At 42.7% G+C, this 26,059-nt stretch overlaps 1 protein-coding gene, 1 long non-coding RNA gene and 1 pseudogene across 2 annotated transcripts in view; 2 read left to right on the forward strand and 1 right to left on the reverse strand.

The window, feature by feature from the left end:
* Positions 1–26,059, forward strand: part of LOC121394778 (zinc finger protein 850-like) — a 209,650-nt gene that overhangs the window by 93,724 nt on the left and 89,867 nt on the right. The gene's annotated exons all lie outside the window — the stretch shown is intronic.
* The window catches only part of LOC121393136, a 102,251-nt pseudogene that overhangs the window by 25,919 nt on the left and 50,273 nt on the right, over positions 1–26,059 (reverse strand).
* LOC121394840 lies at positions 8,984–9,818 on the forward strand. Its single transcript, XR_005962028.1, has 2 exons — positions 8,984–9,074; positions 9,778–9,818. It is a non-coding gene; the product is annotated as an uncharacterized LOC121394840 (long non-coding RNA).

A 26,059-nucleotide genomic window follows, 5' to 3' on the forward strand; every position in this document is an offset into this window, starting at 1 on the left:
TTTGAATTGTCTTCCTCTTCTACATCTTTTCAGCTTTCAAATGTGAGTCACTGACCCCGGCAGCCAAAAAAAACTTTTCCTCAGTGAGGCCACAATGTTATTATTACTTTATATCCCTTATTTTTCTCTCCTGCCCCTCTCTATTCATATTCCAGTCTCTCATTCAAACCACTGTCTGGTAGCTAAGGTAAACAAGACCCTTGTAAAAAAAAAACAACACAAATAATAAATAAAGAGAACCAATTGTAACTTTAAGAGCCGAACTTCCGGGTTTTAATCCGTGCTGGGTTCCACTTCCTCTCCTCTCGGTCTACCAGAAACTTTACCGGGATCTTCTGGTAGACCGCGATCAACGTCCTGGGCACCTGCTCTAGGGGGTAAGTGGATCAGAGAGAGTTATGGTGATCTTAATGTGATTGGTAACAAATATGTTTTAATTGCTAGATCATCTAGAAGAAGGAGTCATCATTCCAGCAATTCCAGTGGAAAAGGAGTGTTCTGTATGTGACAACCCAGCGATGCAAAATAAAAAAGTATTCCTCAAGTGCTGGAAGGCAATGTGTGGTAAAAGAGCAGATGAGCAATGGAGTTCTATGAAAGATTGGTTTAAAGAGTCGATGTCTAACTTGTTGAAGGACCTAGTAGGAACAGTCACAGAAAGTGTGATACAGAAAGTAGGTCCCAGTGTTTCAGGAGTGGATCCTAAGATGCCAGCTGAAGATAAGGGGCAGCAAGATGTAGCCAATCGGACAGTTCAGAAGAAGATGAGGATTTAATTGTATTGGATGTGAAGCGTTGGACCAGCCCACCTAAGGTGGAAGCAGCCATCAGACTTGTGGCACATAAGACCACGTTGCCTGTGGATGAGGGTGTTTTATTGAAAGATCCGGTGGAGAGAAGGCAGGATACAGTGTTAAAAAAGGCTTATTCAGTGTCAGGATTGTTTTGTAAGCCAACGGTACCAGTCACATGTGTGGTGAAGGCATCTAAGATTTGGCTGCAAGAGAAAGAAACAGAGCTACAACCTGTCGTAGACAAAGACAATGTAAGTCATTTGGTGGATGATATAAAGGTGGAAATTGACTTCATTACTGACGCATCATTGGATGTCCTGAAGTTGGCAGCCAGAAATATGGGGTATGCAGTGGCAGCTAGGAGAATGCTGTGGCTAAAACACAGGCAAGCACATACCCCTTCCAAGTTTAATTTGTTCCCTTTCGAGGGGGAGTTGCTATTTGGGCCAAAGCTAGACAATATAATTTTGAAAGCTTCAGCGGGCAAGAGCTCTTTTCTGCCGCAGGAAAGGCGAGAGAGACGTCAATCGGTTCATGGAGGTTGGGCAGACAGGATCTCTTACAAAGATGCTAAGGCCTATAGGCCTGGAAGGCAATTTAATAGACAACCATTTTGGAAGAATCAAATGCACGGTCAAGCCAAAAAACAGTCTAAGCAGGACAAGGCTAAAGCATTCTGATGGTGTCCATGCCCAGCTGCCACCAGTAGGCGCAAGACTACTTCAATTTCAGGCAGTCTGGGCAAAAACTACAATGGACAGGTGGGTTCTAGAAGTCATTTACATAGGTTACCACTTAGAGTTTTCAAAAAAGCCAGCCAAGGATGTGTTTGTGGAATCAAAAGTTCGGAAAAACAGTAGAAGCTCATCAGGTAATGGAACACATTTTATTAGACATATTGGAGAAAAAGGTTATTTTGTAGTACAGGGAGGTCAGAGAGGACAAGGTATCTTTTCTCCAATTTTCCTGAGGAAGAAGTAGTCCAGAGAATTCCGAGCTATTTAAGATCTCAGACACCTAAATTAAGTAAACTCTTTCAAGATGGACACGCTAAGTCAGGGTGTCCAAAAGGTAAATCGGGATGTACCAGTAGACCTTTAGCTGGGGATCAGTAGATCTCAAGACACTGTCAACAAACAGCTTGTCTAAATCACCCTCTTGTTTCATGCTTTATTTCAGATATTTATTCTGTTAAGGTTACACAAGAAATAGTTGTTTATTAAATATAGCAATATAAATTCTCTCTTAAACAATATAATATTTAAGTAATATTTTCCATGGAACAGAATGCTAACAATGCTATTATGGATGTAGATCACTAAAAGTAGACCTCGCATTAGTAAAGTATGGGCACTGCTGCGCTAAGTATTATTTCTCAGAACCTACAGTTAAACGACTGACTGGCAAAGATAGATTTGTGAGATGCATATCTTTCATGTCCCAATTTACAAAAATCATCAAAGATTTCTCCAATTTTTTGGTGATGGGGGAGCACTTTTAGTATCGAGCATTTCCCTTTGGGCTAGTGTCTTCACTGAGAACTTTTTCAAAGGTTTTGGCTCCAGTTATAGCCATAGTTATAGTCTGCAAGACATACAGATTTTCAGTTATTGGATGACCTCTTGCTAAAGGCTACAAGCAAACAAGTTCTGAAACATCATGTGCAGGTGACCCTTATGGTACTGGCGGAACATGGGTGGCTGGTGAATTTTCAGAATTCACACTTGACCCCGTCGCAACAGATGACATTTTTAGGAGTTCTAGTGGATACCAAGCAGTTGCGACTATACCTTGTCCCAGGCCAGGTGGAAGACATTATTCGAAGGGTGCAGGATATCACGAGGTTCCCTTATACCATGGCTCTTATCTGTCAAGAAGTACTAGCGAAACTAGTAGCTATGAAGGAAACCATCAGGTAGGCGATGATTCATCTTCTTTCAAAACTTTTTTTATTATCCATCAATATTGACAAACCATTTCAATTTTCCTTTATAAAATGTATGTGTTCTCCTACACAGAGGAGAATTATTACATTGCATGAAAACAAATTACATAAAGCTACATTGCCACATTGACATGTAAATAAACATAATGTAATATGCATATCAAGAAACAAATAAACTTGTGTAACAACATGTAATGCCATTTATTACTTTGTATTCGTCTCCGTGTGCATTTTGTCATGTAATAATAAATGTCTCCTTACATTTAGTCATATCGTCCCAGGGTTCCAACCTTATTCAAGTTAAGGCTCTCCCATCTTCACAATTAACAGATACATCCGTCACTGACTGGTATACCTAATCCAAGGGGTACAGATTTTCATATAAATATTGTATTTGTCTGAAATAATACTTAAACAGTCGTTCATTCACCATAATCCAGTTCATTTTGGTACGAAACATGGATATGGGGAGTGAACGTTTTTTCCAGGAAGAAGCTATGGTTTGTTTTGCTGCAATGAAAATAAATTGAATCAATTTACGCAGATATTTATCAGACACTGGAATTGTTTTATTAAGAAGTACCTGGATGGGATCTTTCCGAAGTCTAATCCCTGTAATTGAGTCTATTAAAGTAAATATTCTGGACCAAAGTCTCATAGCTTCCCTACATTCCCACCATGTATGTAACATTGTCCCTCTATTCCCACAGTTCCTGAAACAGAGAGGGCTACAGTTTGGATAGTATGTATTCAATTTGGTAGGGACCAAATACCATCTACTCACTACTTTATATAAAGTTTCCTGTGCCAAAATGTTAATAGAACTCTTAGCTGTATTTACCCAGATTTGCTGCCATGTATCCTCATCTATAGTGGTATTTAAGTCTTTTTCCCATTGTTCGGTATAGGAAGGAGGGGAAGAATTAGACTTTTTTACTATCTCCTTATATATCAGCGAAATCACTCCATTACTACATGGAAACTTCAAACAAACATGTTCCCAAGGGGTTAAAGTTCCTATATTGGTAGAGTTTCTAAGCACTTCCGTAAGGTAATGGTAAATTTGCATATACCGAAAAATATTCATTTTCTGGAATGTTACTTTGTTCCTTAAGTGAGTCCCATTTTTTAATACCTTGAAGTCCTATAAATTGGTATATAAATCTCAGGTTATGATCTTGCCACCATTCAAAATCACATCTTTGCAAGCCCGGGGGGAAGGCAGGGTTACCACATATTGGCATTGCCAGGAAAATAAGAGGAATTTAAAACTATTTTTTTCCGAACCTGGTCCCACACTGCTAATGCCATTTTCATTATTGGAGTAGTAGATTGAGGCCTTTCTTGCTTAGAAAGCCACAGTAAGGCAGCAGGAGTCAATGGTTTAATACGTTCTGCTTCAATTTGCACCCATAACGGAAGTATGGGGCGGTAGAAATGGATTATAGGCATAATCTGGGCTGCTTGGTAATAAAACGTTATATTGGGAACAGTAAGGCTCCTTTCCCTTTCACATTTGTAACCGTCTTATGGGCCAGCCTAGCCTTCTTATTACCCCATATAAATTTCATAAGTTTCCGTTGCACCATAATTAAATGTTGTGCTGGAATCTCTATTGGTAACACACGAAAATAATATAACATTTTGGGGAGAAGATCCATTTTAACCGCATTTATTCTGCCGAACCATGATAGTCGTAATTTGGACCATTTGGTAAGTATTGAGTCAATTTCTTTCCAAAGATGGGGATAATTCACTCGGTATAACCCTTCTAGTGTGGTTGGGATGATTCATCTTCGACAGCTCCAGTTAGAGTTTCTACAGCAGTGGGAAAGGGGTGTGAAATCCCAGCTCATACTTCTGTAGCGCTGTAGTAAACTGACTTGTGCTAGGGCAGTTTTAGCTACTTTCCTTGGTGGGCTGAGACCACCGATGAGCTCTCTTTCTCAGGGGTAAGCCCTCGCAGCGGGGTGGAGGCAAGGGTGTAGTGTAACTGTAACCTGGTGCAATAGCCACAATGATGGGCGCCAGTAGTTCTTTAACAGTTGAACAAAGAACAGTATTTATTGAACAATAGCACAGAGATCATTTAGTACATTGATCCACAATGGAGTATAGAACATACACAGCAGCATAAAGGAAGCATATACTCACAGCACGTATAGGCTGAATCCCCACAGGCTAGGGAATATACAGCAGAGAGTAAGCTGACAGCATGTGATGGGTATTGCCCAGTTTTCAGGATATCTCCATTGGCAGACTAGGGAACTCCTGACATCCCTATCTCAACAATTGGTTCCTTACTTGGGTCAGTAATACCCTGGGATCTTAATCCCTCTAATCTCCTCGGCAGAGCCTTGAGCTGCTCAACTACATAACCTCTCTATCACTCCTAGAGCGATCTATAAAACGAGTATAGCTGTCTAATTACTAGGCCAAGGCGCCTAGGGTCAGCACTACCCATTCCCTTCCCAGCCTGCTTGGTTGGGCTAAAGCAATGGACCCAGAGCACATGGTTCCTAAACCTTTTATACTCTGGCACAGTGCCATCTGGTGTACACTGTATGAACTGCAGGGGTTACATAAGCACAAGGTCCCCATAAGGACCCACTGAGGTGTCCATATTACTAGGGATGTGCCTGTCTGTAATGTGTAAGGGTGTCTAAGATTTTCACATCCCTACACTTCTATCACAACAAACAGTGAAGAGTTTAGAGTGGTGGTTAAACCCGATCAATCTTTCCCAGGGCAAGCCAATAGACTGCCCATCATGGCAAATAGTTACGATGGATGCCAGCAGCCTAGGAAGGGGGGCCTCATACACTATTTATGTCAGGCCTATGGCCACCAGAGGCAGTGACGTGGTCCTTGAATTTTCAGGGAGCTTGAAGCTGTGTTCCAAGCACTAATAAGCTTCAGGAGCCAGCTTGGCAAGGCAGCAGCCCTCATTCAGTCTGACAATAATCGACAGTGAAATATATCAGGAAACAAGGAGGGACTCTCAGCAAAAAATTGTTGAGTCTGAATTTGGAGATTTTCGCCTGGGCACAGAACAATCTCTTGGACATGTCGGCAATTTATATTCCCTGGCCGTCAGAATATCCTGGCAGATTATTGAGTGGAGAGACACTCCACCCAGGGGAGTGGGAGTGTCACGACCGTCACCCAATACCAGAACAAGTGCCAAGCACCCTGGTCTCGGCTTCACCAGTAGTGTGACCACTGTTGGGCTTCGGGAGGAGCCCTCAGCTTACTTGGGTGCCACCTGGACTTAACGAGGGTGCAAGGCGAGATGTTCTGGCTGGCAAAGGGGCACGGCTGTTAGCAGAGTCTTTTGGGCCGATGGTCATGGTACAAAGGATTAGGCAGAAGGACGGTCAGACAGGCTGGGTCGAGGCAGGCGGATATCAGAATCGTCAGGCAGGCAAGAGTCAAACTGGGTTGTAAATCAAGGGTTAAGCAGGAAGAGTTGTCGTAGGCAGGCAAGGGTCAGGATACAGAATGCAGAGTAGTCAGGGAACAGGCTGGAATCAAAACCGGATAATCAAGACAAAACAGGTACAGGAACAGATGCACAAGGCTTAGGAACCACTAGAAACCAAGTTCTATCACGGGCACTGACTGGGGATCAGAATGGGCCTTAAATACACTCAAAGTTTGTGCCAAAACGTGCACCAATGCGCGGCTGACGGCAATCACGCCAGCGTGCTTGTACCTTTAAGAGGCACTCGTACGCCCTAATAATCAAAATGGCACCTAGGAAACACGCGGCGACCACGCCGCACAGGTAATTTTATACAGGGAGTTGTCGCAGGAGATTTTCCAGACGTTAGCAGATCATTGGGGTCTTCCTCAAATACATCTCATGGCTACATCCAGGAACAGGAAAGTAAGATCATTCTGCTCCTGGTGCCTGGAGAAGCAAGCATTGTGTCAGGATACTTTCAGTCTGAAGTGGAGGTTCAAACTGGACTATATATTTCCACCAATCCCAGTTATCTCAAAGGTATTGAACAAAATTCAGAAAGACAAGACAAGAGTTATAGCAGTGTTGCCATGGTGGCCAAGAAGGCCTTGGTTTGCCCAACTATTTGCGATGGCATTGGACAGTCCAGTCAGGCTACCTTGTCAACGTGAGTTACTGTCCCAAGGCTGATATTCCACCCGAACCCACAAACATGGACTTTGACTGGGTGGCTTTTGAGCGGCAGGAGCTGACAGAGCTAGGGGCTCGCAGATATGGCTATTGACACACTTCTGGCAGCTAGAAAGCCATCAACAGAAAGCACCTATCACAGAATGTGAGAAAAATTCAGGGAGTGGTGCACAGTGTCAGGAATTTCTTTTTACGTCACCAGCTGAGTCGGCAGTAGTGAATTTTCTGCAGTCAGTCTTAGAGAAAAATCTCAGCCTTGTCACCCTGAAGGTGCAAGTGTCAACCTTGTCAGCATTGACAAAAAGAAAAGTAAATCAGTGGAGTGTCCTTTAGTGGCCCGGTTCATTCAAGGGGTCAAACATCTAAGACCACAAGTGAGACCAATCCTGCCATATTGGGACTTAAATTTGGTCCTTCAAGCTCTCATGGAAGAACCATTTGAGCCTTAGGAGTCGATTAGTCTGGATCTCTTATTGATGAAAACAGCTTTCTAAATAGCGGGTAACTTCAGCACGAAGAGTGGTGGAAATCCAAGCTTTGCTTAGGAAAGATCAGATGAAGGGAGGTTGTACCCCCCGAAACTTTGATGTTGGTGATGATATAAATCAATAATGAAGGGGCACTTTCCCCATGCAGAAATTTGTGTGTGTGCGGATCTGTGAACAAAAAGTTGCTGTTGCTAAGGGACCGTGCCGGGTCAAAGGAGGACCTGCACCACTACTGAAGAGTGAGTAGATTCCAGGTGTGCAGTGTACTTATTACATTGCTTAGGAAAGAACTACAAGATAAAGCTATTTTGAGATTACCAGAGAAATTCCTCCCGAAAATCGTCTCCACTTATCATGCCAGTAAGAAATGGTTTTGCCAGTTTTCTTTCCTAATCCTTCTAGAGAAGAAGAAAAGAGAAGGAATAATCTGGATTACAGAGGATTAACAGAGGACTGAGGCACTCAAGAAATGTGATAGCCTCCTTTTGCTGTTTAAAGGCTCTTCTATGGGGCATCAAGCTTCTAAACGTGTGATTGGAAGCTGGATAAAAGCCTGTATCAAAAAGTCGTATTCACTCAAGTCTATGCAGGTGCCCCACATTAAGGCTCAGTCCACTAGAGCGGTGGCTGCTTCTTGGGCGTTTGAAGCTCAAGCTACACCGGAAGAAATTGTAATGTAGCAGTGTGGTCTTCACTATCTACTTTTGTAGATGCCCCAGTAGATGCCCCAGTAGCTCCCCATCTTCTTTTCTGCTGATTCACTGATTCACATGCTCTGTGCTGCTGTCACTTACTGAGTTTAGGGAGCCACTCACAATATACAGTACACATAGAATAGAAATGTCACAATATAAGGCTGATTAGTAATTAATACACATAATTACTACATGGCAGCACAGAAAACCAGTGCAATTAGCATCAGAATTGAATAATCAGCAAACCTGTAGCATCATCTTATATTACAGCCAGGGAAGCTCATTTTCTGCTGGATAATTAGTGACGAGCCCTAAGCTTAGCTTCTCAACAGCCAATCAGAGCCCACTGAGCATGTGAGTGTCACAGACACTTTCCAAGATGGTGACCCCCTGTGACAAGTTTGAAGTCCTGGATCATTGCTGCTATTGACAAGCTCAAACTTTAGCCTCGTGCAATAAGTTCACTCTATAAAATAGGACATTTTTAGTCATATTCAGTTTTAGTGTTTAGTTCTTTAAGCTCTGTGTCCTGTGTATTAATTATTGTATCTATTATGTGACTTGTCCTCAGTGTGAGTACTTTTATTTATTGTGATTTTATAAGCTGTACTTTTATACATTGTACAGTGTTGCTGCTCCTTAATAGCACTTTACACATAAAGTTACACATACACTCCACCCCTTTTGAACTGCAGACTTGGTTTGTTCCAATGACAGGAAGTTTGAATTGCAGACTTGGTTTGTTCCAATGACAGGAAGTTTGAATTGCAGACTTGGTTTGTTCCAATGACAGGAAGTTTGAATTGCAGACTTGGTTTCTCTCAGAAAGAGCGGGAAAATGCTGAGGTGCAGCCGAGAGACCAAACACCTCCCCTCAATATTTGCCCAGAGATCCAGAACCTTCTGCCCATAGGAATATTATTTGCTACTCGTGGCTCTTGTGCTTTTTCTATATACTGAGGACTCTGGGCACAAAAACATATTTCAGTTGAATGTGTGAGTGATAATAATGTTGTCGTGTGGATACTCAGTCACTCAGTACATTGTCGCACTCGGTCTCTTTCTCATGTGATTGTGTTGGAGCAGCTGATTGGTCACTAATGAGACAGTTTATATCATGTAAAGAATTCAGGGGACATTGTTTGATCTGTGGGAGAGCCAAGTGAAGGGAATTTATATCCATGTTAAATAATAAGGAATGTTCAGATTAACATAGGAATGATGAGTCAATGAAGTCAATATAAATGATATGTGTGTGTATATATGAAATAATGGATCCCCAGTGGTAACATATAAGGATATTAGAAGTCACACGACTCCCATGTAGAGGACTGAACTGATTTATGGATAATTACTAAATGGAACTACAGGTATGGGATCCGTAATCCAGAAACCCATTATCCAGAAGCAGCGGCGGCATTTGCTTATCTCCTGGTTGTTACTTTATAACAATGTTTGTAAAAGACTTAGTTCCCCAGCAGCAAAGACATGTCTGTAAATCAGCTCCTTGTGTTACATTGTATCAACAGTCTGAACCAGCAGTGCAGAGACTAGAAACGGACAGACACTGATTTCAGTAGTAATACATATACACATAACTTACACACCAGAGAAACATTGTAATGAATGTATATTGCAAAGTTGCTTAGAAATAATTTTCATTTTATTAAGCAGAGTTTTGCATGTTTAATATTTACAGCAGCACTCAATGATGTATAAAGGAAAAGGAGCCCAAATAATGAAAAAGAATGAGACAGAAAAGGCTGAATCTAAGGAAGATTGGTCTTAGAAGGAAAAGCCTAAAAAGGTGAGTTTCCTAGTACAGGTTTGGGATCTGTTATCCAGAATCCCATTATCCAGAAAGCTCTGAAGTACAGAAAAGGCCATCTTCTATAGACTCCATTTTATCCAAATAATCCAATTTTTTGAAAATTATTACATTTTTCTGTGTAATAATAAAACAGTCGCTTGTACTTGATCCCAACTAAGATATAATTAATCCTTATTGGAGGCAAAACCAGCCTATTGGCTTTATTTAATGTTTATATGATTTTCTAGTAGACTTAAAGGGGTTGTTCAACTTTGAGTTTAATTTTAGTATAATATAGAGAGGGATATTCTGAGACAATTTGCAATTCGTTTTCATTTTTTATTATTTGCTGTTTTTGACTTATTTAACTTTTTATTCAGCAGCTCTCCAGTTTGCAATTTCAGCCATCTGGTTGCTAGGTTCCAAATTACCATAGCAACCAAGTCTTCTGCTGATGTTGGTCGGCTCGTCTCCCACCGTACAGTCACTGAATATCGTAGGAAAATGTGTTTCGTACCATATTATCGGTGTGTTATCAACAGATCATATAGACAGCCTGACGCATTTCATGCTCACCCAGCACTTAACCATAGGCACTTAAGTATAGATTTATCTATTTCTACTGTGTAACTTAATATAACTATAATTAAAGCACTGCGTATCTTGACAGCGCTATATAAATAAATGATGATGATGATGATGATTCCCCTGTCTGTGTTTATGCCTTGTAAAGTACTGCGTATAACTGTGCTGCTATATAAATACATGTGTATATACTTTACTCACTGCACTTGCACATGTAACCACCTTTAAGTTAGCATTTAGTTCAGTAGAATGGCTCATTCTAAGCAACTTTTCAATTGGGTTTTCATTAATTATTTTTTTATCATTTAAAAACTATTTGCCTTCTGTTTCTGATTCTTTTCAGTTTTGAATAGACCCCATATAAAAATGCTCTGCTAGGCGACAAATGTATTGTTATTGCTACTTTTTTATTACTCACATTTCTATACAGACCCTCCCTATTCATATTCCAGTCTCTCAATTAAATCAATGCATGGTTGCTAAGGTAAATTGTACCCTAGCAACCATAGTTTTGAAACTGCAAACTGGAGAGCTGCTGAATAAAAAGCAAAATAACAAAAAAACTACAAATAATAAAAAATGAAAACCAATTGCAAATTGTATCAGAATATCCCTCTCTAAATCATACTAACAGTTAACTCAAAGGTGAACAACCCCTTTAAGGAAAACAGCAATAATCAGCATCAGTCTGTTCCCTGCTGTGTAGTCACATGGGCTTATATCAGCCAATCACAATTCAGCATATTCCATACACGAAATACAAGCCCTTCCCAAACAGTAACAAGAGTCACCCAAGTCTCATTCTCTGCCTATTTTATCTATAGACATAATGATCAGTTAGACCCCGCCCCTAACCCTAATGTACAGCACTGCAGTCATATATATATATATATATAGTATATGTGTGTCATATAATAATAACCTGCCCCAGTGGCTTCATCAGAGAGGAACCTGCAAGTCTCAATCACATGGAGCTTTATTATTATTATTATTATTATTATTATTATTAGAGGGAAGTGCATTGCTTGTTCTGTAACCCTATGGACAATGACACACATGACAATTGTGAGGATTTTCCCACCGGTGCCAATTCCGCTGTTGGGTTTCCCAGTTCAGGGGCATCTGTGCAATTTGCTGCCCCCAACTGAGCTGTTGATCATGTGGACTGGCACAGTGCTCCCCATCCCCCCATGTGCCAATGCCCTATAGGAAATATCAGTGGTGTGGCCTTACAGGAAATGGGCGGCACTAATTAACACTTTCAGTAATTGTCTGGCCGTATTCTCCTTAGTCACATGATCAGAGTTTAACCCAGTAAAGTCTTGGGACAATCCCCTGACATAAGAGCAGTGTTAATATTTCAGATTGATATGGCATCTTGGCTTTAATATGATCCTGCCCCTATACCCACGTAATATTGTATAACTGACTCACCCCAAGCAAAGTGTTGCTCAGCACTGATATACAATATGCGGCCAGGGGAGGGTCTCTACTGACTGGTTTAGATCTACAGGAATTACACTGATGTATCCTCTGATTAACCTATTCAATTAATAAAGTGCCATAGATACTAACTAATGATTCTCACCCAGGAATTACCCCCCCCAACCCTGAATGCAGCATGAAGGGGCTCAGTGAATGTGGCAGTGAAGGTGTGTAAGTGTCTGATTGGCTCACTCAGCTCATAAAAGGACAGACGTCCGGCCTCATAGTCCAATGAGATCCTGATTCTCCTGCAGGAAGGGACGTGGGGTAAATCTGTCCATTCACTGTCATGTACCACTGAATATCTGTTATTATCCATCTGTACAAACACCAGGACTTGTTATTATTCCCAATACAGACTGACCCCCCTCTCCTCTCTATACTGGGATAGGTCACCCCCACCCCCCACACCCCTGATTCACTGACCTCCACTTCCCAGTAATGTCGCCCTGAGGGGAAACTCCTGCTGCTTAAAGTCTGAGGAACCTGAAATCTCTTCTGGGTTTGTGGGTGACACTGGTCTGTGAGTGAGTAGGAAGCAGATTTCCTGTCCCCTGATACAGATACAAGATCCCAGCCGTGTTTATATCCAGTAACAGGTCTGTAGCCTCCTGCCCATAGATCCTTCCCTTACCCCAGTCACAATGGCAGCTAAGCCTGTGAGTAATGTCTCTGAGATCAGATCCACATCCAGATCCCCTACAGCAGGGACCTTTATATCATGTCTCTCTCTGCCCCCTCATTATCTGCAGCTCCATGTTATTCCCGTTCCTGTAGGACAGTGAGTGGATCTGCCATGTTGCACAAGCTCCTCAATGTGACGGATCTTCCTGGACAGCTCGTCCTTCTTTATTCCAGCTGCTCCATCAGATCAGTGAGTGTGAGTGAGAGCTTCTCTTTCTGGCTGGAGATGTCACTCAGGAGTCGCTTCTCTAGGGCTTCCAGCTGTTCCCTGATGTCTTAAACAGGGCAGTGACTCTCTCTGTCTCACCGGCTGCTTTTCTGCCACTTCTCTCCTGCGCTCCTGCAGTCTCTGGCTCCTCTCTCAGTCTCTCTCTCTCTCTGGCCTCAGTTTCTCCACAACTTTCCTCAGTGTCTCTTTCTTCTTCTCAGAGGCCTCACTCAGCAGCTCACCCTGTGGCCCCTGTGCTCCTCAGACACCCAGCAATATACACAGATACAGGTCTCGCAGCAGTAAAACTCCAGGATCCGCTTGTGTACAGAACATTTTCTCTCCATGAAGGAATCAGTGGGTTGGTCAGTACATGTTCTGCTGACTTGCTGTGCATCCTCAGGTGGGTTCTCAACAGAGAAGCCTCACACAGGAGACAGGATTTAACAGCAGTACAGGAGAGAGACACAGTAGGTGCAGGGAAATCCCAGTGTCCCCCGGCTCGGGCTGAGCAGAAAGGAATCGCTCTGCTATGTTCCCCAGATTCTGTTCCCTGGGCAGGCAGGGCGCTCCTTAAACTCCTGTCTGCATTCAGGGCAGGAATAAGGCCCAGATCCCTCCTGGGTGCCCAGCACCCTCCCAATACAGCCCCGCAGAAGTTATGGGCACACGGCAGGGATACAGGATCAGTATGCTCAGGCAGATGGAGCAGCTCAGCTCGTCTCTCAGATCAGCAGCCGCCATCACTGAGAGCAGGAACAGCAACTGAACAAGAAAACGAAACTGAAAAGTTCCCTTTTATCAAAGACAAACACACTTTGTACTCCTGGAGTTAACCCTCTCAGTTCTGGATACAGTGAGGATCAGGCTCAGAAATATTTTTGTATTGTTAGACTAGAAACTCTGTAACAGTGAGTAAAAGAGGTGAGTGAGAGGAGGGAGGAGTATGGCAGCTCCACTCATAATAACTAGTTTGATCTTAATCCTCCCTGGAAAGAACAAACAAGTTGCAGGTAAGTTGGCAGAGTTGGTTGGTAGTGACTCCCCAGCAATGCAGTCAGTCAGGGGATGTAATACAGTGAGTAACCAGTGGCCATACAGCTACACTGCAACTACAACTCTCAGCACTGACAGCTCAATGGGGACTCAGTGACATTTGGCAGGTTTTTTTTCCAAAACACATCAGTTAATAGTGCTGCTCCAGCAGAATTCTGCACCGAAATCCATTTTTGCACATTTTGTTTTATAATTAATTTTTGAAATCTGACATGGGGGCTTGACATATTGTCAATTTCCCAGTTGTCCCCAGTCATGTACTTGTGCTCTGACAAACTTCAGTCTGTCTTTACTGTTCTACTGCAAGTTGGACTGATATCACCCCCCCAGCAGCCTAACAAAAAGAACAATGGGAAGATAACCTGATAACAGGTCCCTAACACAAGATAACAACTCATAGGAAAAGAGGTGATGAATTTCAGTTCAAACGCAGTGGGTTGCTGCAAAATAAAGTGCTTTATTGAACCACTACATGTTTGTAGCTTACTCTTTGTCAAGTGAAATACAAAAGCAACAACATACAACCTTATATGACTAAGTGGCATACACGGGCTGATAAAGCTGGAGACAGACCGTGTCGGCAGCTTATTGCCCGTGTATGGGGCCCCCTGACGGGCTTCACCGATCAAGATCTGGCCGAAAAGTCGGGCAGATCTCGATTGGATGGGACAAAAAAATCCCGTCGGATCGCGGCCTCATTATTTGTTGATGCGGTCCCGCGATCCGACTGCCCGTTAGGCATCGTTTAAAGATCCAATCGTTGGGCCCTAGGCCCACGATCGCATCAGGCCCGATATTGCCCACCTCAAGGTGGGCATATTGGAGGGAGATCAGCTCATTTGGCGACATCGCAACGAGCGGATCTCTCCATGTATGGCCACCTTTAAAACTCCACCCTTCATTAGTGATGATGGATGGCAGGTATTGCTGTCAGGTAATTAGCCAGCCTGACCCCATCCGAAAAAAGGTTATTAAAGTATATGTATAAGTCCCACAGTGTGTTGACAATCTCCATATTTAATGACAACATGAAGAATAACTGTGCAAATCCCAATCCATAAAGTGAGAAGTGAATCTGTAATAACATGTATTAAAAAACTTACATTAAAAGGCTTAAAAACAATGACGGGTTCTGTCTCCTATAGAGCCTACCTGAGCCAGCGAGTTTAAACCATAGGACATCATACGAATTCTCAAGTCTATAAATAAATAAAACATTCTTACCGCTTAAGTTAGAGAATGTTTCTTTTATTTATAGCATTAGATTATCGTATGATGTCCTATGGTTAAACTCAGCTGGCTCAGGGTAGGCTCTATAGGAGCAGAACCCAGGTCATTGTTTTTAAGCCTTTAATGTAAGTTTTAATACATTTTATTTTACAGCATTCACTTTTTTTTTTTTTCTCCCCCAAAAAAAAAAAAACCTTTTTTATGGATTTTTGGGATTTGCCCCCCCAGTTATTTTCAATGTTGCATTAATATGGAGATTGTCAACACACGTGGACTCAATACATATATTTAATAACCTTTTTTCGGATGGGGTCAGCGGGCTAATTACCTACAGCAATAACCTGCATCCGAGCATCACTAATGAAGGTGCGAGTTTAAAGGTGGCCATACATGGAGAGATCGCTCGTTTTGGCGATGTCGCCAAATGAGCTGATCTCCCCAATATGCCCACCTTGAGGTGGGCAATATCGGGCTATGCGATCGGGGCCCTAGGGCCCACGATTGATCCAACGATGCCTAACGGCAGTCGGATCGCGGACCGCCATCAACAAAAAATAGGCCGCGATCCGACGATTTTTTTGTCCCATCCAATCGAGATCTGCCCGACTTTTCGGCCAGAATCTGATCGGTGAAGCCCGTCAGGCCCCACTAACACGGGCCAATAAGCTGGCCGACACGGGTCTGTCTCCAGCTTTTATCAGCCCGTTATGGGCCACCTAAGCATATAAGTTGTATGTGTGCTTTTGTATTCCACTTTGACAAAAGAGCTAAGCTCAAAACAGTAGTGTTTCATAAAAGCACTATTTCAGGGCAACCCACTGCGTTTGACTGAAGTTCAGCACCTCTTTTCATTTCCTATGAGTTGTTATCTTGTGTTAGGGACCTGGTTATCAGGTTTCTCCATGTTCTTTTGTTAGGCTGCTGGGCGGTGATATTCAGTCCAACTTGCAGTTAGAAATCAGGTAAAGACAGACTCGAAGTTTTGTCAGAGGCACAAGTACCGATGACTGGGGACAACTGGAAATTGACAAAATGTCAAAGCCCCAGTCAGATTCAAAATTAATTATAAAACAAAAAATGTGCAAAAATGGATTTCGGTGCAGAATTCTGCTGGAGCAGCACTTATTCTACTGATTGTGTTTGGAAAAAAACAAATCTGCAATGGTCACTGAGTTCCCCATTGAGCTGTCAGTGCTGAGAGTTGTAGTTGCAGTGTAGCTGGATGGCACTGGTTACTCACTTGTATTACATCCCCTGACTGACTGCATTGCTGGGGGAGTCACTACCAACCAACTCTGCAACTTACCTGCAACTTGTTTGTTTCTTCAGGGAGATTAAGATCAAACTAGTTTATTATGAGTGGAGCTTGCCATACTCCCCTCCCTCCTCTCACTCACTCTTTTACTCACTGTTACAGAGTTCTAGTTAACAATACAAATATATTCTGATTCCTGATTCCCACTGTATCCAGAAACTGAGAGGTTAACTCCCAGGGCTACAAAAGTGCTGTTTGTCTTTAATAAAAGGGAACTTTCAGTTTCGTTTCTTGTTCAGTGCTGTTCCTGCTCTCGATGATGGCGGCTGCTGATCTGAGAGACGAGCTGAGCTGCTCATCTGCCTGAGCATTTATACGATCCTTGTATCCCGCCGTGTGCCCATAACTTCTGCGGGCTGTATGGAGGGTGCTGGGCCACCCCAGGAGGGATCTGGGGCCTTATTTCCTGCCTGAATTGAGACAGGAGTTTAGGAGCGCCCTGCCCTGCCCAGGAACAGAACTCGGAACATAGCAGAGCGATTCCTTTCTGCTCAGCCCGAGGCCGGGGAGCACTGGGATTCCCTAGCCACCTACTGTGTCCTCTCTCTGTACCTTGCTGTTAAATCTGTCTCCTGTTGAGGTCTCTGTTGTGAGACCCACCTGAGGATGCACAGCAAGTCAGCAGAACAGTACTTGACCCACCCACTGATTCCTCAGGAGAGAAAATGTTCTGTACACAAGCGGATCTGGAGGAAGTTTTACTGCTGCGAGACCTGTATCTGTGTATATTGCTGCGGTGTCTGAGGAGCACAGGGGCACAGGGTGGAGCTGCTGAGTGAGGCCTCTGAGAAGAAAAAGAGACAGCTGAGGAAAGTTGTGGAGAAAACTGAGGCGCAGAGGAGAGAGGGAGGACTGAGAAGGAGCCCAGAGACTGCAGGAGCGCAGAGAGAAGTGGCAGAAAAAGCAGCCGGTGAAGACAGAGAGAGTTCACTGCCCTGTTTAGAACATTCAGGAACAGCTGGAAGCCTAGAGAAGCGACTCCTAGTGAACATACTCCAGCAGAAAGAGAAGCTCTCACTCACACTCAGCTGAATCTGATGAGCAGCGGAAATAAAGAAGGACGAGCTGTCCAGGAAGATCCGGTCCATGGAGGAGCGGGTCAACATGGCAGATCCACTCACTGTCCTACAGGAACGGGATAACATGGAGCTGCCAGATAATGAGTGGGCGAGACGAGGACATGAAATAAAGGTCCCTGCTGTAGGGGATCTGGATGGTGATTCTGATCTCAGAGACATTACTCACAGCTTAGCTGCCATTGTGACTGGGGTAAAGGGAAGGATCTATGCAGGAGGCTACAACCTGTTACTGGATATAAACACGGCTGGGAATCTTGTATCTGTATCAGGACAGGAAATCTGCTTCCTACTCACTCACAACCAGGTCACCCACAAACCCAGAGAGATTCAGGTTCCTCAGAACTTTAAGCAGCAGGGAGTTCCCCTCAGGCGACATTACTGGGAAGGGAGGTCAGTGAATAGGGGTGTGGGGGTGGGGTGACCTATACCAGTATAGAGAGGAGAGGTCAGTCCTGTGATTGGGAATAATAAAACAAGTCCTGGTGTTTGTACAGAGGAAAATAACAGATATTCAGTGGTACATGACAGTGAAGGACAGATTTACCCCACGTCCCTTCCTGCAGAGGAGAATCAGGATTCATTGGACGTTGAGGCGGACGTCGTCCTTTTATGAAGCTGGTGAGCCATCAGACACTTACACACCTTCACTGCCCACATTTCACTGAGGCCCTTCATGCTGCATTCAGGGTTGGGGGGGTAATCTGGTGAGAATCATTAGTTAGTTCTATGGACTTTATTAATTGAATAGGTTAATCAGAGGATACATCAGTGAATTCCTGTAGATCTAAACCAGTCAGTTTAGAGACCTCCCCTGCCGCATATTGTATATCAGTGCTGAGCAACACTTTGCTTGGGGTGAGTCAGTTATAAAATAATAACGTGGGTATGGGGGCAGGATCATATTAAAGCCAAGATGCCCATATCAATCTAAAATTAACCACTGCTCTTATGTCAGGGGATTGTCCAAGACTTTACTGCGTTAAACCTCTGATCATGTATGACTAAGGAGAATACGGCCAGACAATTACTTGAAAGTGTTAATAGTGCCGCCATTTCCTGAAGGCCCACACCCAATGATATTTCAAGGCATTGGCACATTGGGGATGGGGAGCACTGTGCCATCACATTGATCAACAGCTCAGTTGGGGGGCAGCAATTGCACAGATGCCCCTAACGGGAAACCCAACAGCGGAATTGGCACCGGTGGAAAAATCCTCACAATGCATGTGTGTCATTGTCCATTAGGTTACAGAACAAGCAATGCACTTCCCTCTAAATAATAATAATAATAATAATAATAATATAAAGCTCCATGTGATTGAGACTTGCAGTTCCTCTCTGATGAAGCTGGGCAGGTTATTATTATATGACACAACATACTATAATATATATATTATGACTGCAGTGCTGTACATTAGGGTTAGGGGCGGGGGTCTAACTGATCATTATGTCTGATAGATAAAATAGGCAGAGAATGAGACTTGGGTGACTCTTGTTACTGTTTGGAAGGCTTGTATTCGTGTATGGAAGATGCTTGAATTGTGATTGGGCTGATAATAAGCCCAGGTGACTACACAGGCAGGGAACAGACTGATCTGATTATTGCTGTTTTCCTTAAAGGGTTGTTCACCTTTGAGTTAACTGTTAGTATGATTTAGAGAGGGAATATTCTGATACAATTTGCAATGGTTTCATTTTTTATTATTGTAGTTTTTTTGTTATTTTGCTTTTTATCAGCTCTCCAGTTTGCAGTTTCAAAACTATGGTGCAGGTACCAATTTACCTTAGGCAACCATTGCATTGATTTAATTGAGAGGACTGGAAATGAATAGGGAGGGCTGATTAGAAATGTGAGCTAATAAAAAAGTAGCAATAACAATACATTTTGTCGCCTAGCAGAGCATTTTATATGGGGTCTATTCAAACTGAAAAGAATTCAGAAACAGAAGGCAAATTTTGTAAATGATAAAAAAATAATAATGAAAACCCAATTGAAAAGTTGCTTAGAATAGCCATCTACTGAAAACTAAATGCTAACTTAAAGGTGGTTACATGTGCAAAGTGCAATGAGTAAGTATATACACATGTATTTATATAGCAGCACAGTTATACGCGCAGTACTTTACAAAGGCATAACAGAGACAGGGAATCATTCATCATCATCATCATTTATTATTATAGCCTGTCAACGTACGCAGTGCTTTAATTATATATATTAAGTTACACAGAAGAAATAGATAAATCTATACTTTAATGCCTATGTTAAGTAGCTGGGTGAGCATTGAAATGCGTCAGGCTGTCTATATGATCTGTGATAACACACGAAATATGGTACGAAACACATTTTCTCTATTCATGACTTGTACGGTGGGAGACTAGCCGACCAACATCAGCAGAAGACATGTTTGCTATGGTAATTTGAACCTAGCAACCAGAGGCTGAAATTGCAAACTGGAGAGCTGCTGAATAAAAAGTTAAATAAGTCAAAAAACAGCAAATAATAAAAATGAAACGATTGCAAATTGTCTCAGAATATCCCTCTCTATATTGATACTAAAATTAACTCAAAGTTTGAACAACCCTTAGTCTACTAGAAAATCATATAAACATTAATAAACCAATAGGCTGGTTTGCCTCAATAAGGATTAATTATATCTTTAGTTGGAGTCAAGTACAAGCGACTGTTTTATTATTACACAGAAAAATGTAATAATTTTCAAAAAATTGGATTATTTGGATAATAATGGATCTATAGAAGATGGCCTTTTCTGTACTTCAGAGCTTTCTGGATAATGGGATCTGGATAACAGATCCCAAACCTGTACTAGAAACTCACCTTTTTTAGGCTTTTCCTTCTGAAGGACCAATCTTCCTAGATTCAGCCTTTCTGTCTCATTCTTTTTCATTATTTGGGCTCCTTTCCTTTATACATCATTGAGTGCTGCTGTTAAATATTAAAACATGCAAAACTCTGCTTAATAAAATGAAAATTATTTCTAAGCAACTTTGCAATATACATTCATTACAATGTTTCTCTGGTGTGTAAGTTATGTGTATATGTATTACTACTAAATCAGTGTCTGTCCGTTCTAGTCTCTGCACTGCTGGTTCAGACTGTTGATACAATGTACACAAGGACTGATTTACAGACATGTCTTTGCTGCTGGGGAACTAAGTCTTTTACAAACATTGTTTATGAAGTAACAAACCAGGAAGATAAGCAAATGCCGCCGCTGCTTCTGGATAATTGGGTTTCTGGATTACGGATCCCATACCTGTAGTTCCATTTAGTATATTATCCATAAATCAGTTCAGTCCTCTACATGGGAGTTCGTGTGACTTCTAATATCCTTATTATGTTACCACTGGGGATCCATTATTTCATATATACACACCACATATCATTTATATTGACTCATTGACTCATCATTCCTATGTTTTAATCTGAACATTCCTTATTATTTAACATGGATATAAATTCCCTTCACTTGGCTCTCCCACAGATCAACAATTGTCCCCTGAATTCTTTACATGATATAAAGTCTCATTAGTGACCAATCAAAGCTGCTCCAACACAATCACATGAGAAAGAGACGAGTGCGACAATGTACTGAGTGACTGAGTATCACACGACAACATTATTATTCACTCACACATTCAACTGAAATATGTTTTGTGCCCAGAGTCCTCAGTATATAGAAAAAGCACAAGAGCCACGAGTAGCAAATATATTCTATGGGCAGAAGGTCTGGATCTCTGGGCAATATTGAGGGAGGTGTTTGGTCTCTCGGCTGGCACCTCAGCATTTTCCGCTCTTTCTGAGAGAAACCAAGTCTGCAATTCAAACGTCCTGTCATTGGAACAAACCAAGTCTGCAATTCAAACTTCCTGTCATTGGAACAAACCAAGTCTGCAATTCAAACTTCCTTGTCATTGGAACAACCAAGTCTGCAGTTCAAAGGGGGGAGTGTATGTGTAACTTTATGTGTTAAAGTGCTATAAGGAGCAGCAACACTGTACAATGTAAAAAGTACAAGCTTATAAAACACAATAAATAAAGTACTCACACTGAGGGACAAGTCACATAATAGAACAATAATTATACACAGACACAGAGCTTAAAAATAAACACTAAAAACTGGAATATGACTAAAAATGTCCTATTTATATAGAGTGAACTTATTGACGAGGCTAAAGTTTGTGAGCTTTCAATAGCAGCAAGATCCAGGACTTCAAAACTTGTCACAGGGGTCACCATCTTGGAAAGTGTCTGTGACACTCACATGCTCAGTGGGCTCTGATTGGCTGTTGAGAAGCTAAGCTTAGGGCTCGTCACTAATTATCAGCAGAAAATGAGCTTCCCTGGCTGTAAATAAGATGATGCTACAGGTTTGCCTATGATTATTCAATTCTGATGCTAATTGCACGGTCTGTGCTGCACATGTAGTAATATGTGTATTAATTACTAATCAGCCTTATATTGTGACATTCTATTCTATGTGATGTATATTGTGAGTGGCTCCCTAACTCAGTAAGTGACAGCAGCACAGAGCATGTGAATCAGTGAATCAGCAGAAAAGAAGATGGGGAGCTACTGGGCATCTACTGGGCATCTACAAAAGTAGATAGTGAAGACACACTGCTACATTTACAAATTTCTTCCGGTGTAGCTTGAGCTTCAAACGCCCAAGAAGCACCACCGCTCTAGTGGACTGAGCCTTAATGTGGGGCACCTGCATAGACTTGAGTGAATACACTTTTTATACAGGCTTTTATCCAGCTTCCAATCACACGTTTAGAAGCTTGATGCCCATAGAAGAGCTTGAAACAGCAAAAGGAGGGCTATCACATTTCAGAGTGGCCTCAGTCCTCGGTTAATCTCTGTAATCCAGATTATTCCTTCTCTTTTTTCTTCTCTAGAAGGATTAGGAAAGAAAACTGGCAAAACCATTCTTTACTGGCATGATAAGTGGAGAACGATTTCGGGAGGAATTTCTCTGGTAATCTCAAAATAGCTTATCTTGTAGTTCTTTCCTAAGCAATGTAATAAGTACACTGCACACTGGAAATCTACTCACGCTTCAGTAGTGGTGCAGGTCCTCCTTTGACCGGCAGGTCCTTAGGCAACAGCAACTTTTTGTTCACAGATCCGCACACACACAAATTTCTGCATGGGGAAAGTGCCCCTTTCATTATTGATTTATATCATTCACCAAATCAAAGTTTCGGGGGTAAACCTCCCTTCAGTCTGATCTTTCTAAGCAAAGCTTGGATTTCCACCACTCTTCGTGCTAAGTTACCGCTATTTGAAAGCTGGTTTCATCAATAAGAGATCCAGACTAATCGACTCCTAAGGCTCAAATGTTCTTCCATTGAGAGCTTGAAGGACCAAATTTAAGTCCCAATTATGGCAGGATTGGTCTCACTTGTGGTCTTAGATGTTTGACCCCGAAATGAACCGGGCCACTAAAGGACACTCCACTGATTTACTTTTCTTTGTCCAATGCTGACAAGGTTGGACACTTGCACCTTCAGGGTGACAAGGCTGAGATTTTTCTCTAAGACTGACTGCAGAAAATTCACTACTGCCGACTCAGCTGGTGACGTTAAAAGAAATTCCTGACACTGTGCACCACTCCCTGAATTTTCTCACATTCTGTGATAGGTGCTTTCTGTTGATGGCTTTCTAGCTGCCAGAAGTGTGTCAATAGCCATATCTGCGAGCCCTAGCCTGTCAGCTCCTGCCGCTCAAAAGCCACCAGTCAAAGTCCATGTTTGTGGGTTCGGGTGGAATATCTAGCCTTGGACAGTAACTCACGTTGACAAGTAGCCTGACTGGACTGTCCAATGCCATCGCAAATAGTTGGGCAAACCAAAGGCCTTCTTGGACCAATGGCAACAACTGCTATAATCTTGTCTTGTCTTTCTGAATTTTGTTCAATACCTTTTGAATAACTGGGATTGGGGGAAAATTAATAGTCCAGTTTGAACCCCACTTCAGACTGAAAGTATCCTGACACAATGCTTGCTCTCCAGGCACCAGGAGCAGAATGATCTTACTTTCCTGTTCGCTGGATGTAGCATGAGATGTATTGAGGAAGACCCATATGATCTGCTAACGTCTGGAAAATCTCGCTGCGACAACTCCCTGTAATAAATTACCTGTGCGGCGTGGTCGCCGCGTGTTTCCTAGGTGCATTTATTATTAGGGCGTACGAGTGCCTCTTAAAGGTACAAGCACGCTGGCGTGATTGCGGTCAGGCGCATTGGTGCACGTTTTGGCACAAACTTTGAGTGTATTAAGGCCCATTCTGATCCCCAGTCAGGTGCCCGTGATAGAACTTGGTTTCTAGTGGTTCCTAAGCTTGTGCAGCTGTTTCCTGTAACCTGTTTGTCTGATTATCCGGTTTTGATTCCAGCCTGTTCCCTGACTACTCTTTCATTCTGTATCCTGACCCTCCTGCTACGACAATCTTCCTGCTTAACCCCTTGATTTACAACCCAGTTGACTCTGCCTGCCTGACGATTCTGATATCGCGCCTGCCTCGACCCAGCCTGTCGACCGTCCTTCCTGCCTAATCCTTTGTACCATGACCATCGGCCCAAAAGACTCTGCTAACAGCCGTGCCCCTTTTGCAGCCCAGAACATCTCGCTTGCACCCCTCGTTTAAGTCCAGGTGGCACCCAAGTAAGCTGAGGGCTCCTCCGAAGCCCAACAGTGGTCACACTACTGGTGAAGCGAGACCAGGGTGCTTGCACTTGTTCTGGTATTGGGTGACGGTCGTGACACTCCACTCCCCTGGGTGGAGTGTTCTCACTCAATAAATCTGCCAGGATATTCTGACGGCCAAGGGATTATAAAATTGCCGACATGTCAGAGATTGTTCTGTGCCCAGGCGAAAATCTCCAAATTCAGACTCAACAATTTTTGCTGAAGTCCCTCCTTGTTTCCTGATTATATTTCACTGTCGATATATTGTCAGACTGAATGAGGCTGCTGCCTTGCCAAGGCTGGCTCCTGAAGCTTTTAAGTGCTTGGAACACAGCTTCAGCTCCCTGAAATTCAAGGACCACGTCACTGCCTCTGGTGCCATAGGCTGACATAAATAGTGTATGAGCCCCCCTTCCTAGGCTGCTGGCATCCATCGTAACTATTGCCATGATGGGCAGTCTATTGGCTTGCCGCTGGGAAAAAGATTGATCGGGTTTAACCACCCACTCTAAAACTCTTCACTGTTTGTTGTGATAGAAGTGTAGGGATGTAAAATCTTAGACACCCTTACACATTACAGACAGGCACATCCTAGTAATATGGACACCTCAGTGGTCCTTATGGGACCTTGTGCTTATGTAACCCCTGCAGTTCATACAGTGTACACCAGATGGCACTGTGCCAGAGTATAAAAGGTTTAGGAACCATGTGCTCTGGGTCATTGCTTTAGCCCAACCAAGCAGGCTGGAAGGGAATGGTAGTGCTGACCCTAGCGCCTGGGCCCTATAATTAGACAGCTATACTCGTTTTGTAGATCGCTCTAGGAGTGATAGAGAGGTTATGTAGTTGAGCAGCTCAAGGCTCTGCCGAGGAGATTAGAGGGGATTAAGATCCCAGGGTATTACTGACCCAAGTAAGGAACCAATTGTTGAGATAGGGATGTCAGGAGTTCCCCTAGTCTGCCAATGGAAGATATCCTGAAAACTGGCAATACCCATCACATGCTGTCAGCTTACTCTCTGCTGTATATTCCCTAGCCTGTGGGATTCAGCCTATACGTGCTGTGAGTATATGCTTCCTTTATGCTGCTGTGTATGTTCTATACTCCATTGTGGATCAATGTACTAATGATCTCTGTGCTATTGTTCAATAAATACTGTTCTTTGTTCAACTGTTAAAGAACTACTGGCGCCCATCATTGTGCTATTGCACCCAGGTTACAGTTACACTACACCCTTGCCTCCACCCCGCTGCGAGGGCTTACCCCTGAGAAAGAGAGCTCATCGGTGGTCTTCAGCCCACCCAAGGAAAGTAGCTAAAAACTGCCCTAGCACAAGTCAGTTACTACAGCGCTACAGAAGTATGAGCTGGGATTTCACACCCTTTCCCACTGCTGTAGAAACTCTAACTGGAGCTGTCGAAGATGAATCATCCCAACCACACTAGAAGGGTTATACGAGTGAATTATCCCCATCTTTGGAAAGAAATTGACTCAATACTTACCAAATGGTCCAAATTACGACTATCATGGTTCGAGAATAAATGCGGTTAAAATGGATCTTCTCCCAAAATGTTATATTATTTTCGTGTGTTACCAATAGAGATTCCAGCACAACATTTAATTATGGTTGCAACGGAAACTTATGAAATTTATAGGGGTAATAAGAAGGTAGGCTGGCCCATAAACGGTTACAAATGTGAAAGGGAAAGAGGCCTTACTGTTCCAATATAACGTTTTATTACCAAGCAGCCCAGATTATGCCTATAATCCATTTTCTACCGCCCCATACTTCCGTTATGGGTGCAAATTGAAGCAG

Source organism: Xenopus laevis, chromosome 6L (assembly GCF_017654675.1).
Source record: "Xenopus laevis strain J_2021 chromosome 6L, Xenopus_laevis_v10.1, whole genome shotgun sequence".
In the NCBI taxonomy this organism is placed as follows: domain Eukaryota; kingdom Metazoa; phylum Chordata; class Amphibia; order Anura; family Pipidae; genus Xenopus; species Xenopus laevis.